The sequence below is a fragment of the Perca fluviatilis genome, chromosome 6 (assembly GCF_010015445.1).
Source record: "Perca fluviatilis chromosome 6, GENO_Pfluv_1.0, whole genome shotgun sequence".
Lineage (NCBI taxonomy): Eukaryota > Metazoa > Chordata > Actinopteri > Perciformes > Percidae > Perca > Perca fluviatilis.
The window spans coordinates 15639999-15652685 of NC_053117.1; the positions used below are offsets into that span (position 1 = coordinate 15639999).

Here is a 12687-nt window from a genome sequence, read left to right on the forward strand (position 1 = left end):
ACAGGGTGTTTAGATTTTTAATATATTTGTGTGTGGGCATTTCCCTGTGTGTAAAGGCTACAGTTACACATGGCAGAGAAAAGCACCTGCTGAAATAAGTAATTTTACTGATATGACGTTTCAGTCCCCTTTGCACACTCCATATTGCACTTGCCTCAATGATTTATGGATTTTGATCCAATAGACAAAGTGCATAATATGTCCTGATTAGGGATGCAGCGATATACCAGTCTCACAGTATACCGTGATATGAAAATTCGTATCATACCGTGTACATTTGCTTATCAACGGTATTGAAAATATATTGTATTTATTTTCAAAAGGGAGACTTGAAAACAATGCAACCCTAGTCCTGGTATCTATTTTACTCTGTTTTTCACTCTGAGAGGAGTTAGTATGGGTACTGTATTGATCATGTTCTCCCTCATTCTGTCTCTCTAATTGTAAATTGTACATTTCACAGTTTATAGGAATTACCATGACATCTTAGTCTCATAAGTTTTATTGGATCTAAAGAGGTTTCAAAAAGGTTTTCATACATGTTTGCACTGAAGCAAAGTGGGACATTATCACCTATAGTTCATCTTTGTCACAAAATAATAATAAAATAAAATAAATAATAAAAGACACATGCTAATTACACACAAACCAGCAAGAACTCTCAGGCCCACAGACAGAGGGCTTTTAATCATCTTTCATACTAACGCTAAAGCAGTAGAGGCTGGAAGGCAGTGCCTGAGGCCCCCACACTTAACACTTTTTAAAGCAGGTTAAAAACATTTCTCTTTACAACAGTGTATGGCTGACCTCTTTGTGTGTGTGTGTGTCTTGTATATCTAGCATTTGTATGCTCTTTTTTGCACAATTATCTTATTTTAATGTAAAGCACATTGTGTTGCATTGTATTATGTATGAAATGTGCTATATAGATTAAGTTGACATGACTAATTCAAGTCTGCTGTCAACGCTCTCCTTTACTTAATGTATACAGTACATCATATTGATGGATCAGATTGTCTCCAGCGCTTGTGTCAGTCGAGCTAAACTTTAGAGATTTCACACTCTTCAGTCCGTCTCTGGTGTGGGTTGCTCTCTAACCTTCAGCCTCATGCAGAGTTTCCCTTCTACGTATCATTACCCCCCTGACCTGCTAAAAGCCCCTTGTCAAGTGCATTACTGTAAACAAATATTAACTGTGGCTAGAGTTTTAGACCAGTGACTGGACCTGTATTTCCATTAATTTTTTTGCCACTTCGCCTACCATGTTTGGTGTGACACAATGGGACTCCCTCTGGCTGTTTTTCTTTCCTTTAGGCTATTGCAACTCAAATGAGTTTGGCCTCATTAACTAAATATTGTTACTTTATCAGCCTGTAAAGCAACCCATCTTTGCTATTTGATGTAACGTTCTACTGGACAGTCTCGCACACATTAAGACCTAAAATCGAAAAATGTGTTGTTGTTTTTCGAAATTAAGCGGATTCCTGCAAGTCAAATGGGTAATCAAAACCATCAAATGTCTCTCGAACAATATGAAATAAAAAAAGAATAAGAAATAAAAAAAAACTCATAAAATAAACGTATCAATGTTGATAAACAAACTTTATTAGTTAGAAAATTAAGTGATTTGAAACGTAGCTGAATATCAGATTTTGCGGCAATATGTTTCTCGCTCTGTGTCTATAGTTTTTGTTACAGGAAGTAGCCCTAGATACAAACTAGGCACTATGGATGTAGCCCTAGCCCGTCTACGGAGAGCCTGTTCACTCTCATACCAAATTTGGTTGCAGTTCCACCAGAGCTCCACTGGGGGTGATCGCGGTCCAGGGCAAAATGAATGGGACTCTATAATGGAGCTAGACAGCTAAATGTGTCTCTTTCGCCTAGTTTTTGCAAGTTCAACATGGGTTATAGGTCGAAAGGTTGAGTTGTTGTTGCCCATAGCACGCTAGCATTCTGCTAATGAATGCTGATTGGTCAGTGAAGGACTGATTACGACCACAGATCTCGCTTAATGGCATCCGAAGCAGAAGCAGAATGTCAGAGTGAATATTTTGGTGTGGTCTTTAAAACATTAGCAAACCTCTTTCTAGCACGTGTATTGACAGGGAGAGCCTAACCTATCAGCTGTGTGTGTGATTGATGCCTCCAGAGAAAAAAGGAAGTGACTCAGAGCTTGCCATAAAGCAGTATCTCCGGCTGTACGTTGTGTATGACGTCATTGACATTTTAAAAGGCTTTTTAGAACAAAAAAGCGACTTTAAACACCCAGCAGTGTGTATTTTCTTAGCCTCCCCTTTCGAATACAACATTCAAATTATTAGACAAAAAATTACATCCTGAGAAAAGTGGATTTTGAGGGGTATAGCTCCATAGCCCACCATTCATTCTGCACTTGCCCGTGAGCGCCCTCATATGGAACCAGCGTGGAACTGCAACCAGTTCAGAAGGTTTCCAGAGAGTGTAGGTTCTCCCCTGATTAGATATTCTCTGATGTACCAGCCATGGACAGTGAAGGATGTAGCCTACAAAAGCTTAATTAGCGTCTCGTGACTGAGGCAGGTACGTTACCGCACCCGAAGGAATTCATGAAGTGGTTAATAAAGTTTCACAAACGTTATAGCTCAGCCTACTATATTAGCGGGTAACTGTTAGCATCACCTTACAGTGCGTGAACGGTGCAACAAATGCTGACATAATCTCCCCACCGCCATTATTTTGTGTCTTAACTTGCTGCGTGCTTATCACCAGTTGCCCCAGCATCTACTCTATCTTAACATGGCCTGACTCCCGGAGCCACTTCTACCTCTTATGAAAATGTGTTTCGGACACATAATGGACATGTTCATCACCACACTTCGAGGAGGCATGCTTCGCACAGGAAAGACCCAGCCGCCATTTGAAAGAGGCCCTAAAGATCCAACACAGACATTATGTATTGGTGAGTGAAGCTTTGGCGTATACGTATCGCACTTGGTTTTGTTGTGCTTGTACACTACGTGCGTTCATGGACATCGGAAAAACATTTTTCCGAGTGAAAACCTCACCATTCACGTACCTTCCTGTGGGAATCAGAAGTGGGAAACTCGGGCTAGATTTTGCTAACCGAGTTTCCCAGTTGGTGACGCATTGTTGACAACTGACGTTTGATGTAGGCGACTTTGGTTCACTGAACATATTTCAATGACAATAAACTGTTTATTGTGGACAAATGCCTCTCCCAAGAAACATGCACAGACATAAAATGTTTAAAATTATTCATAAATAAGCCCATGTATAAAAAAACAACACATTATCCGTGTCTTTTCCCGTTCGTTGTCCTGCAGATAACACTAACAAACACCTGGCGATGTGCTGTTTGGATGCTCGCATAAGAAAACAGCAGCAAATCTTTGGTTATTGTGGCCTCCATGTTTTCACACACCTGATGCTCTAGGCTACAGCCAACCGTTGGTGGCAGTCATGCAACAAGTTGTTATGCCAAACGCCAATATAACAGAAGAAGAAGAACACGCATCCCGACCATGTGAACGCTGCCAGTCGGAAAAACGTAATCACGGGGCCGGTCCCTGTTATTCCGAGGTGGCATGAACGCGCCAACTGACTGCACTGCTTACCTATGTTTCGTCACTTGTCGCTGTCCATGGTATTGAATTGTGACTGTAATAAGACTAGGCATGGCAGCATCTCGAACCAGACTTATTAACTGCACTAGTCTGCACATCAGTTACTGACAGTGACTACGTTTACAAGCTGTCAATTTTCGGGTTAAGGTCACTATTCGGGTTTCTGAAACATTCGGAATAACCCGTTTACATGCGTGAGCAGAGAGAGTTACTCCTACATGGAATTTGTAATCAATTGGCAATATCCCGACGTAAACGGCGACGCACGGTTAGCGTCTGGACGTAGCCTACGGACAACCTTAAGACGCAATAACTTTTCGGTTACCTTCTTATAAATCTCACAATCTCGGTACTTTCTGCCGTCAACAAAAGACATTATATTCATGGTTTTCACCACACTAATAAAGAAATTTGTTTCCTCCTCGCTCCAAAAGTGTGGTGCTGTGCTGCGTCTCGCCACGTTTACCTCTACTTCTTGTTTACTTCCGGTATACTGCGCGCAGGTTTTCTGCATTGACATATATATATATAACTATATTATTATAGTATATAATTATTATTGTGTATATATATGTTTTCTGGCGCATACAAGAAGTTCCTCTACTCAAAAGACCAAGATTCCTTGCGAATAGAACATGCGCAGAACACAAATCAATGTTCCTTTTGATGGGGATATGCCGATACGCGTTTACATGACCAAAATTTCGGGTTAGAAAAGGGGTAACCCAGGTAGCATATTCGGGTTTTTAAAAACCCGAATATGAGCATATTCGGGTTTTTGCCGGTGTTTACATAGCCGTGCGCGACCGGGTTATTGCTAATATTCCGGTTTTGAACGGGTTATTGGCTGCATGTAAACGTGGTCACTGTAGCTTTTGGTCACTTTTCTTTGTCATCTCCAGTCAGTTTAGTTGTGTTTTTGTCTCCATGTTTAATCATAGAAGAGAACCAAATCACGACTTAATTTCTGAGTACTTTTTCTATAGATATATGGAATTAGTTGTTAGTATGCACATGTTGTGCATGTACTGTATTTTTCACATCTCTTTTAATAAAAAGCCAGCTAAACAAAGCAGGCGTTTTGAGAAAAATCTCAGTCTCTGTATCTTGGGCTGTTATTCTAAGGTTCAGCTTGTTTCCAGTTCCTGCAATGCCTTCCTTCTTCCTTTCTTATGCTCAGCTCATATGGAGTACATTAAATTATTTAACACTTATGGACCAGGGAAGTAGGTTTTTGTGTCACAGCGACTATACACTCAGCCTAATGCTAAATATATATTTGATGTAAATGTCTTGTGGGCATTTCATTCATGGTATTGTCACACAGACGAGGTGAATGGTAATGTTTGGAGATATTACACCTGTTATTGAAAGGACATGGCCTGGACAAGTGCTCCATCCTTTTTAAACCACTGAGTCTTTAAATATTGCATTGCAGTCTGAATAAATATGGGGTTAGTAATCAGGCATATATTTAGTCATTGTGGAAACATGATTTGTGTATCTTCAATGCCTTATTTAAACAGATTGTTTACAAGGTGTACGAGTTGTGTTAAGAAGTGAGTCGTGCAATCTTTATAAACCACTCGGCTTGCTGATTGGTCCATTTTAAGACCAGTAACTGGACCTGTACATTTATTTCTTGCCACTTAGCCTACCATGTTTGGTGTGAAACAGGATTTCTTTGTTTATGAACCACTCCGCTTGCTGATTGGTCCAGCTGCTATAGCTCCATCAGGTTTCAGTCGATGTTTGCTTACTAAAATCAAAATCACCTTGTAAGATTTCTGCTACATTGGTCTGGTCCAATTAATTGAAGTGTTTACTGTTACTGAAAGGATATCAGACCCATGAACTATAGCTTCTCAGTACATGTTACATACCAGATGCTGAAACTTTGGGATGGTTTTAGTTATTGTCCTCTTTTTGAAAATGCAGTGACTGTGAAATGAGCCATGTTTAGATGTCCTGTAGGAAAACTAACTTGTTGTTGTGTTGTGAGAACAGCATCATGGTCACTTGGAAACAGCCTATGGCCTCGTTCTGAAAGTGTACTGATGGCATCTTAAATTAGGATTCATTACAGCCCAGGGGGCCATCGGTTGTAACGCGCACTGACAAGCACATGATTGATGCTGACCTCGAAGCTGTCTGGGCCAAGTGAAGTAGGAAAAAAAAAAAAGAAAGTATGACTGACACCATTTGGGGATGTTGATGGGGTTTTTCTCTCACTTTGTGATTAAGTGTCTTGTAGTGCCTGGTGCCTGCCTCCCACACATCCGAGTGTGCCTGTTTTTCTGCAATGGAAATCTGTGGACCACCTGTGATAGAGGGTTTTAGTGGTTTTACCTGTAGGCAAGTGCAATTTGGAGCAAAACATTTAGTTTTAATTTTAGTTTAAGGAGATGGCATGGTGGCTAAGTTGTTTGCAGTGTTTCGTAAGGGTCCGGAATCCCTTTGCTTCGGCTTTGTCTGTGTTCAGGGCTGTCAGCATTTGAAGACGTGCAACTTGTGTGCATCAAGAAGTTTAAGTGCCCATATTTATGATTGCGAGTGAGTATTATATATCTGTTAGCAGTGCTATGAACTAGTGACCTGACAGCACCGTGTCTTCTTGCTTTCTGTTTATTACCCTGGGAAAAGATTGAGGCTTGAATAACATAGCCTTTTATTGTTGAGTCATTTAATAAATTGTTTGTGTCTCTGGACATGTACCTCAGTGCTTTGTTTTAGCCATGGAACTGTTATGCAGTAAAGAAGTTCATGGACTTTGGGAGCATTTAAATTCAAAAGCTGGTGTGCTGCTTCAGCTTAGTTTATGACATTATTATCTAATACACTTCTGATAACAACATACAAAATGTACAAATCTGACAATTAACTTTCCTGTAAAAATGCTTATTTTATTATGTGCTTAATACCAAATGCTTGTTTTGTCTGAACATTTAAAACTTCACAGGTAAGCAGTTTATAATGATGTAAAATGGTGAAAAGCTGCCAAGCCTCACTCTGAATATTACAGTTAACTCATTTTCCACTGTCAGCTAAGCCTTCCAACACTCAATTTAACAGCTAGATCAACTGACACTGGATTTAAAAACAACCTTTTACTGTATTTTCTAAGTTCCTTTCTGACTGTCAATCATTCTGTATACCTTGTCTGAATTATTACTGCAGCATCACAAACCCTGTGTTTTTGCAAGTTTGCCCTCAGTGGTTCAAAACAAATGGGCCACCTTTACCCTCCGTCTATCAATCTCCAGTATGTCTTGGGGGATAGCCATACTGTCTCTTTCTGTCTGATCTTTCTCACATCACACTTTCTCTGATCCCAGTCTTAGCCTCTCTTATATTGACACTTTACAAGAGCTTTTGGAGGACAAATCCAAAATATAGAGGAACGCTCTGTGTACTGCAAAATGGGAACTCTGCACTGTGACATTGTGTTTCCCTTCTACATTGTTTTCTTCAGTCTCAGCCCATTACAGCCTCACACACACTTTCAAGCACATGCATATACAAATAAGGTCTACACAGACATTGACACCCATACACTCACTAGTCAGCCCCTGTGTGTTATTGTGAACAAGGTTAAGCACGACAGTGTAGACTGCTAAACGACTGGCATGAATGGCAGCATTACACAAAGAGAGAAAAAGAGATTGGTGTGGCTCTGGTAATGCTCTCCGCACTGACTGAGACATCCACCTCTCTCCTCTTCTTCACTCCCAGTACGTACAGCATCATGCAATAGTCAAGCATGCACAATATACCGTATATGAAGAAAGGCCCAAAGCAGTGCCAGACATGATTGTCAGTCAGAGTAATGAGAGAGCAGGTAGAGACAGATCAGCCTTAAAATCAATAAATGGAGCCAGGGAATTAGCTTCAACTCTTAATGCTGCCCTCCCACATAGATTAATCATCACTGGGTCGAGTCAGACCAAAGCGGTGGCTCAGCGTAGGAGGTTGTGTGTGTACTGTGTTTACAGTATGTGCAGGGAGGGTGGTCAAATTACAGATGACATTCAAACAATAGCTTGCTATGTGATATTTGTTGACTTTTAAGAAACGGATTGCTAGTTTGCATTATTTGAGTGAAATGACAATGCATCTTTCTGGTTTAAGAACCAAAACCAAACTTCTGTGTCTGCTGCTACTTATTGTATCTTTCTCTAACCTCCAACACTGACGCTCTTGAAATTAGAGCTGCAAATTAGTTGTCAACTATAAAATCAATCGCCAACTTTTTGGATAATCAGTCGGTGTGAGTCGTGACAAAACAAGACATTTAAGGATGTCATCTTGGGCTTTGAGAAACACTGATCGATATTTTCTGGCATTTTATAGACCAATAGAATAGACAAGATGAAAAGCTACATCAAACCCAGGAAGACGGACAACAATAATATGGCGGCACAGGTGGGCTGTGGCCTTTCCTTCTTAACAAAACAACACGTGGTGACCAAAGGCTGTGGGGTGTTTTTCCCTACTCCTCATGCTAATCAAACGCAAATCATTTGCAACTCAATGTAGACCCCATTTCCTCAGTGGTGAGAGGATATTGAATATTTGCAAATGAGCCTTTGCTGAAGCATAGATGAAGCTGTCCCAATAGTCTCTGACTCATAAGTCTTCCTGCAGCCCATTAAGATCAACGTGGGTCACTTTGAGTCCTCATTTGGGCTTTACATAAGCCTAGTTAGCACTACCAAACTGAAATTGTTACAAAACAAAATATCCTGACAGAGGTAAGCAGCTAAGTAGTGATTTCTAGATTTTTTTTTTTATTTATTTATTTATTTTTTGTCCTCTGGAGCGGAGATTTCCCCTAAATAATTGTATCACGCTGAATACAAGAAGTGGTGTGACGCCTAATGTCACCTTTGCTCTGCTTCCTAGAATCCTCTTTTCAGATCTGTTATTTTAGTGTGCCATGCTAAACAAGGCAGCACGTAACAGGACAAAGGCAGTGTATTGTAGCCTGTTACTGTTAAATGAATTTGCAGACCACACTCTTCCATTTTGACAAGAGTTAAGTAGATCTGAGCCCTTTTAAACACGAGGAAACATCTTTGTGTCTGTGTGGGTTTTCCTAGGAAGTCATTGTAATCGGTTGAAAGCCACAGTATTGATCCAGAGACAGAGAAAGAGACTGAACGGGGATTGTTGATACTGGGGTAGTGAGTTGGGAAATATTTGCAAAGGGGAGTCGTTTATTTACTCCCACCTCACATGTTTTAGATTGGATTTTTTTCTCTCCAAAAAAAAAGTATTCAGTGAATTTGGTTGTTGCAAGAGGAAGTTGACCTGAGCAGCTATAAGACTGATTTAGAGTAGAACTTTCATGCCTGCCAATTTTTACTGCAATGCTGTGAAAAGTGCTGCCCACTAGAAATGTTCCAATACAAATGGGCACCTTAAGATGTAGCTGTACTGATTTAAGTTTCCTATGAGTTTTCTTTCAACATGAATGTAGTTATGGGTGTGCGATGACAAGTACCAAACCAAAAGGACAGCATTTCTCAATTTATTTCAGTTTTGATTTGCTCTGAATATACCTAGTACCTATCTGTGAGTCAGAGGTTAAATCAAGGATATTAAAGTTAGGGTTATGTGTCCACTGGCTTCTGAATAGCTTTGCCCTTTTGTGCATCTGCAAGTGTGTCTGTATCTCTGGGTGTTTGGTTTAGTGTTTGCGAGTCAATTGACTGTGAGACACCGTGTGAGACCCATCTGATTCAACAGGGAAGTTCAGTTTGCTCAAGGCAAATGTACTAAACGTCTCCGTAACCAGTTAGGCTATATCTGAGGGACTTGGTCTACTAATTCTGTAGATAATACTACAAATACAAAGCAAAAAGAATTAGCTTTGTAGTTATTCACAACATTTACATGTTAAGCACATAACTGATGCCTCAAGCAATTTATATAATGTATAACTGGATGCAGCCAATAGTAAAGACTGCAAGTTCAGGGTCAAACCGATGCTCTTAATATTAACATAAAATGCCACTCGAAGAAACGTGAGGTAAAAATATATATATATTTTTTTAACAAAGGTGATGATAAAAGAGGTTCAGGCCAACTCAACTCCAACTGCTATTAGATTCTTTGCAGGCAGACAGCCAGCCTGCAGACATGACTGCTGCTGTCCTGATACATCAGTGTGGAAGGATGCGCCTCATCATGGCTGAGCAGAGCTAGATATAGATCATTTTTCACATGAAAGCCTGTTTTGTTTATTTAAAGCATCCTGCATGACGGATGTTGTGAAAATAACGTGACCGACGGTGAAAGCCTGCTGTTCTGTACAGGGTTTCTCAGAGCACATGTTCAGTGACACTGTTTCAACTGATTGATAATGTATGATATCGGAGAGAGAGAGGGTATGAGAGAGAGATCAGTATGATACAGATGGTCATGTAAGATTTGGACATTTCTTACCTCTGTTTTTTTACATTATGTTTTTGTTACTGACTCATCACAAATCCGTGTGTGTGTGTGTGTGTGTGTGTGTGTGTGTGTGTGTGTGTGTGTGTGTGTGTGTGTGTGTGTGTGTGTGTGTGTGTGTGTGTGTGTGTGTGTGTGTGTGTGTGTGTGTGTGGTGGGTATGCATGCATATAAGGATTAGCTCTGGCTCCAGAGCTTGTGAACTGGTATCAGAGATGTCCGTTGGAGATGTAGTGTGGTTGGGTAATGGCACTGAGACCTGTGCTCCTTCTCATGCTGTTATTCATTTGTGTGTGTGTGCGCTCAGTGCCCGATGATCTATACAGTCAGCCAATGTCACTTGAATGCAACTTTTCCCTTTTGAGAGACATTCGCCAAGTTGTAAAGGAAATCAAAGGACGTGAGGATACAGGAAATACTTCAGGGAAAGCAGGTGAGCTGACAAGCATTTAGCCATATTGTGTTAGGACAAAAAAATCTGTAGTTAATTAGATCTGGATTATAGATTTATCTTTATCTAGCTCTTACACTTAAACTGGCGAGCGTGAAACAAAACATAGGGAGAGGGAAAGAATAAAACTAAAAGCATCACGCAAGTATATCTGCACGTGTGAAATGATATAATTTGCTCATGAGCATGTTTTATAGTGCTCGGGAGATATGACGCCATACGTGACCTTTTAAGACTTACCTTTAGAACAGGCAATTATAGGCTATACAAATTGGGAATAAACTCAGTTGATGCTGTACTTTAACTGCAAATGCACTTGTATGTGTAAACGGTTTAATTTTTTTGTCTCCATATCAGTATCATTTATTTTACAGGTCTTCTGGATTTAGTGCCTAAGATAAATTACAGCTGACAGTCTTAATTCAGGTCTTTAGAGTCATTCAGTCTTTGTGGGTGTCTCTGTGAAGCTGTCATCTCTCTGGGGGGTATGGTTTTATTCATGGTTCTGACTGTGTGAGAGCAACATCATTTTTGCACACGATCATCACATTAGCAAAGTGTCATCCACAGCAGGGAAAATAACAGACCTCAACATCGCTCCAGTATTTCTGTGCTTTCATTCTGTCTCTGCATGCAGACTGGCGATCAGCTGATGGTCAGCTCAGCCTGCAACTGACATCAAAAAAATCAGTGTCCAACGGCATTGTACTAAAGAGGGAGGCGTGATAGTCTGTATCAACATAAACTGCTCTTTACTGGTACTGCTGATCTTGGTGCTGAATTTGGCTGTAGCTTGGAAGGTACTTAGTGCCACCTGCTGGTGCTGATGTGGATCTCTGGAGAGAAGAGATGGGAAATTGTCTGGGTATGATTTTAGTGGGGCTTTTGGCTGGCTGGATGGATGTGAAGAGTGCGTTAGCCTTCCATTAATATCAAACCAAGGCCACTTTCTGCACACACTGCACTCTCTCGAGATTAAAATGCACTTGTACAATAGCTTTAAAAATGTGTATTGTTATTGGACATCATTCATGCATAAATCATAGTCTCTCTACATAAGTGAGGTTAAGTAATTCTAATTAAAGCACTAATGAATATGAAAAAAAAAAGAGTAACACGTTGTAAAGTTGTTTGCAGTCCTTCCTTTTCATAACAACTCGTGTATTCTTCTTGTGATGGTGCGTCTTGAGGGAATCTCATACCTGCCATCATTTGTTGCAATTCTCAGAATGTTTCTCAGATCGACGTCCTCCACAACACTAATGGGCCTGCAGTCTGTAGTTATCCACTTCGCTATGGTATTTGTTAGCTTCTCTTGCCTTTCTTTATCTATACTTCTCCCACACGCTGCATCTAACGTAGTCTGCCGACGCGTCACTGTTTCTTTCGTTGAATGATTTGCTGGTATCAACTGTGTGTATTGCATTTAGGTGATATTTCAGATTCGAAGTACTCCGGTGATAAGAAAATTCAACTTTGCAGTGGTTACAAATAACTTTGGTTCTGTCTACTGCGCCGTGTGGAAGAACTTTAAAATGAAAATGGCCATGCAAAAGTTCTGTAACCTTCTCCATGTTTGTTGGTTTGTGTATCCGCCAATTCTTTTCTTTTCCACTAGCTTGCAGTCAAACAGTGCCAGGAGGTACACATTCTGTATCTGTTATTTCTTCTTCACTAAGCAGTTACGTTTATTCAGGCAGAAAAGGGCAGGACGTTCCTTATCTGTCATGTAGATTGAGTGTAAGTATAATTTATTATTAGTTTAAAGTTCCCTATGCATGTATGTATGTTCACATACACTGTGCAAACAAGCAGCTTGTATTTGTTTGTACAATGTTTGGTTGCACAGTAGGATTTGTGTATGATTGCCAAAATTCACATCAGAGTCCAGTCTCAGTGTAGTGCTAATCCTATATCTTGGACTGGATCCTGAGTACTACAGAAGTCGGACTCAGGCAGCTTCACTGCTGCATTTCTTCTCCACTATAGAGAGCCTGTGTAATTAGCTTGCCTATTGCTGCGTTTCTTTTGTCCTCAGAGCACCCAGTAGAAAACCATCACTCTTAAAAAGTCATTTAAATGAGCACTTATTTTTATCTTCAGAATAAAGTCTCCTCAGGTTAAACAATGTCAGTTGTTTCCACTTGGCACAAATAT

At 40.3% G+C, this 12687-nt stretch overlaps 1 protein-coding gene across 6 annotated transcripts in view; it reads left to right on the forward strand.

The window, feature by feature from the left end:
- mctp1a (multiple C2 domains, transmembrane 1a) overlaps nucleotides 1-12687 on the forward strand; it is a 138719-nt gene that overhangs the window by 3201 nt on the left and 122831 nt on the right. The window contains exon 1 of one of the 6 annotated variants that reach the window (XM_039802838.1): nucleotides 2635-2941. The exons of the other annotated variants lie outside the window; for them this stretch is intronic. The gene's annotated coding sequence lies outside the window, so the exon portion shown is untranslated. Of the gene's footprint in view, nucleotides 1-2634; nucleotides 2942-12687 lie in introns of those variants that run through there. 6 annotated transcript variants of the gene reach the window in all.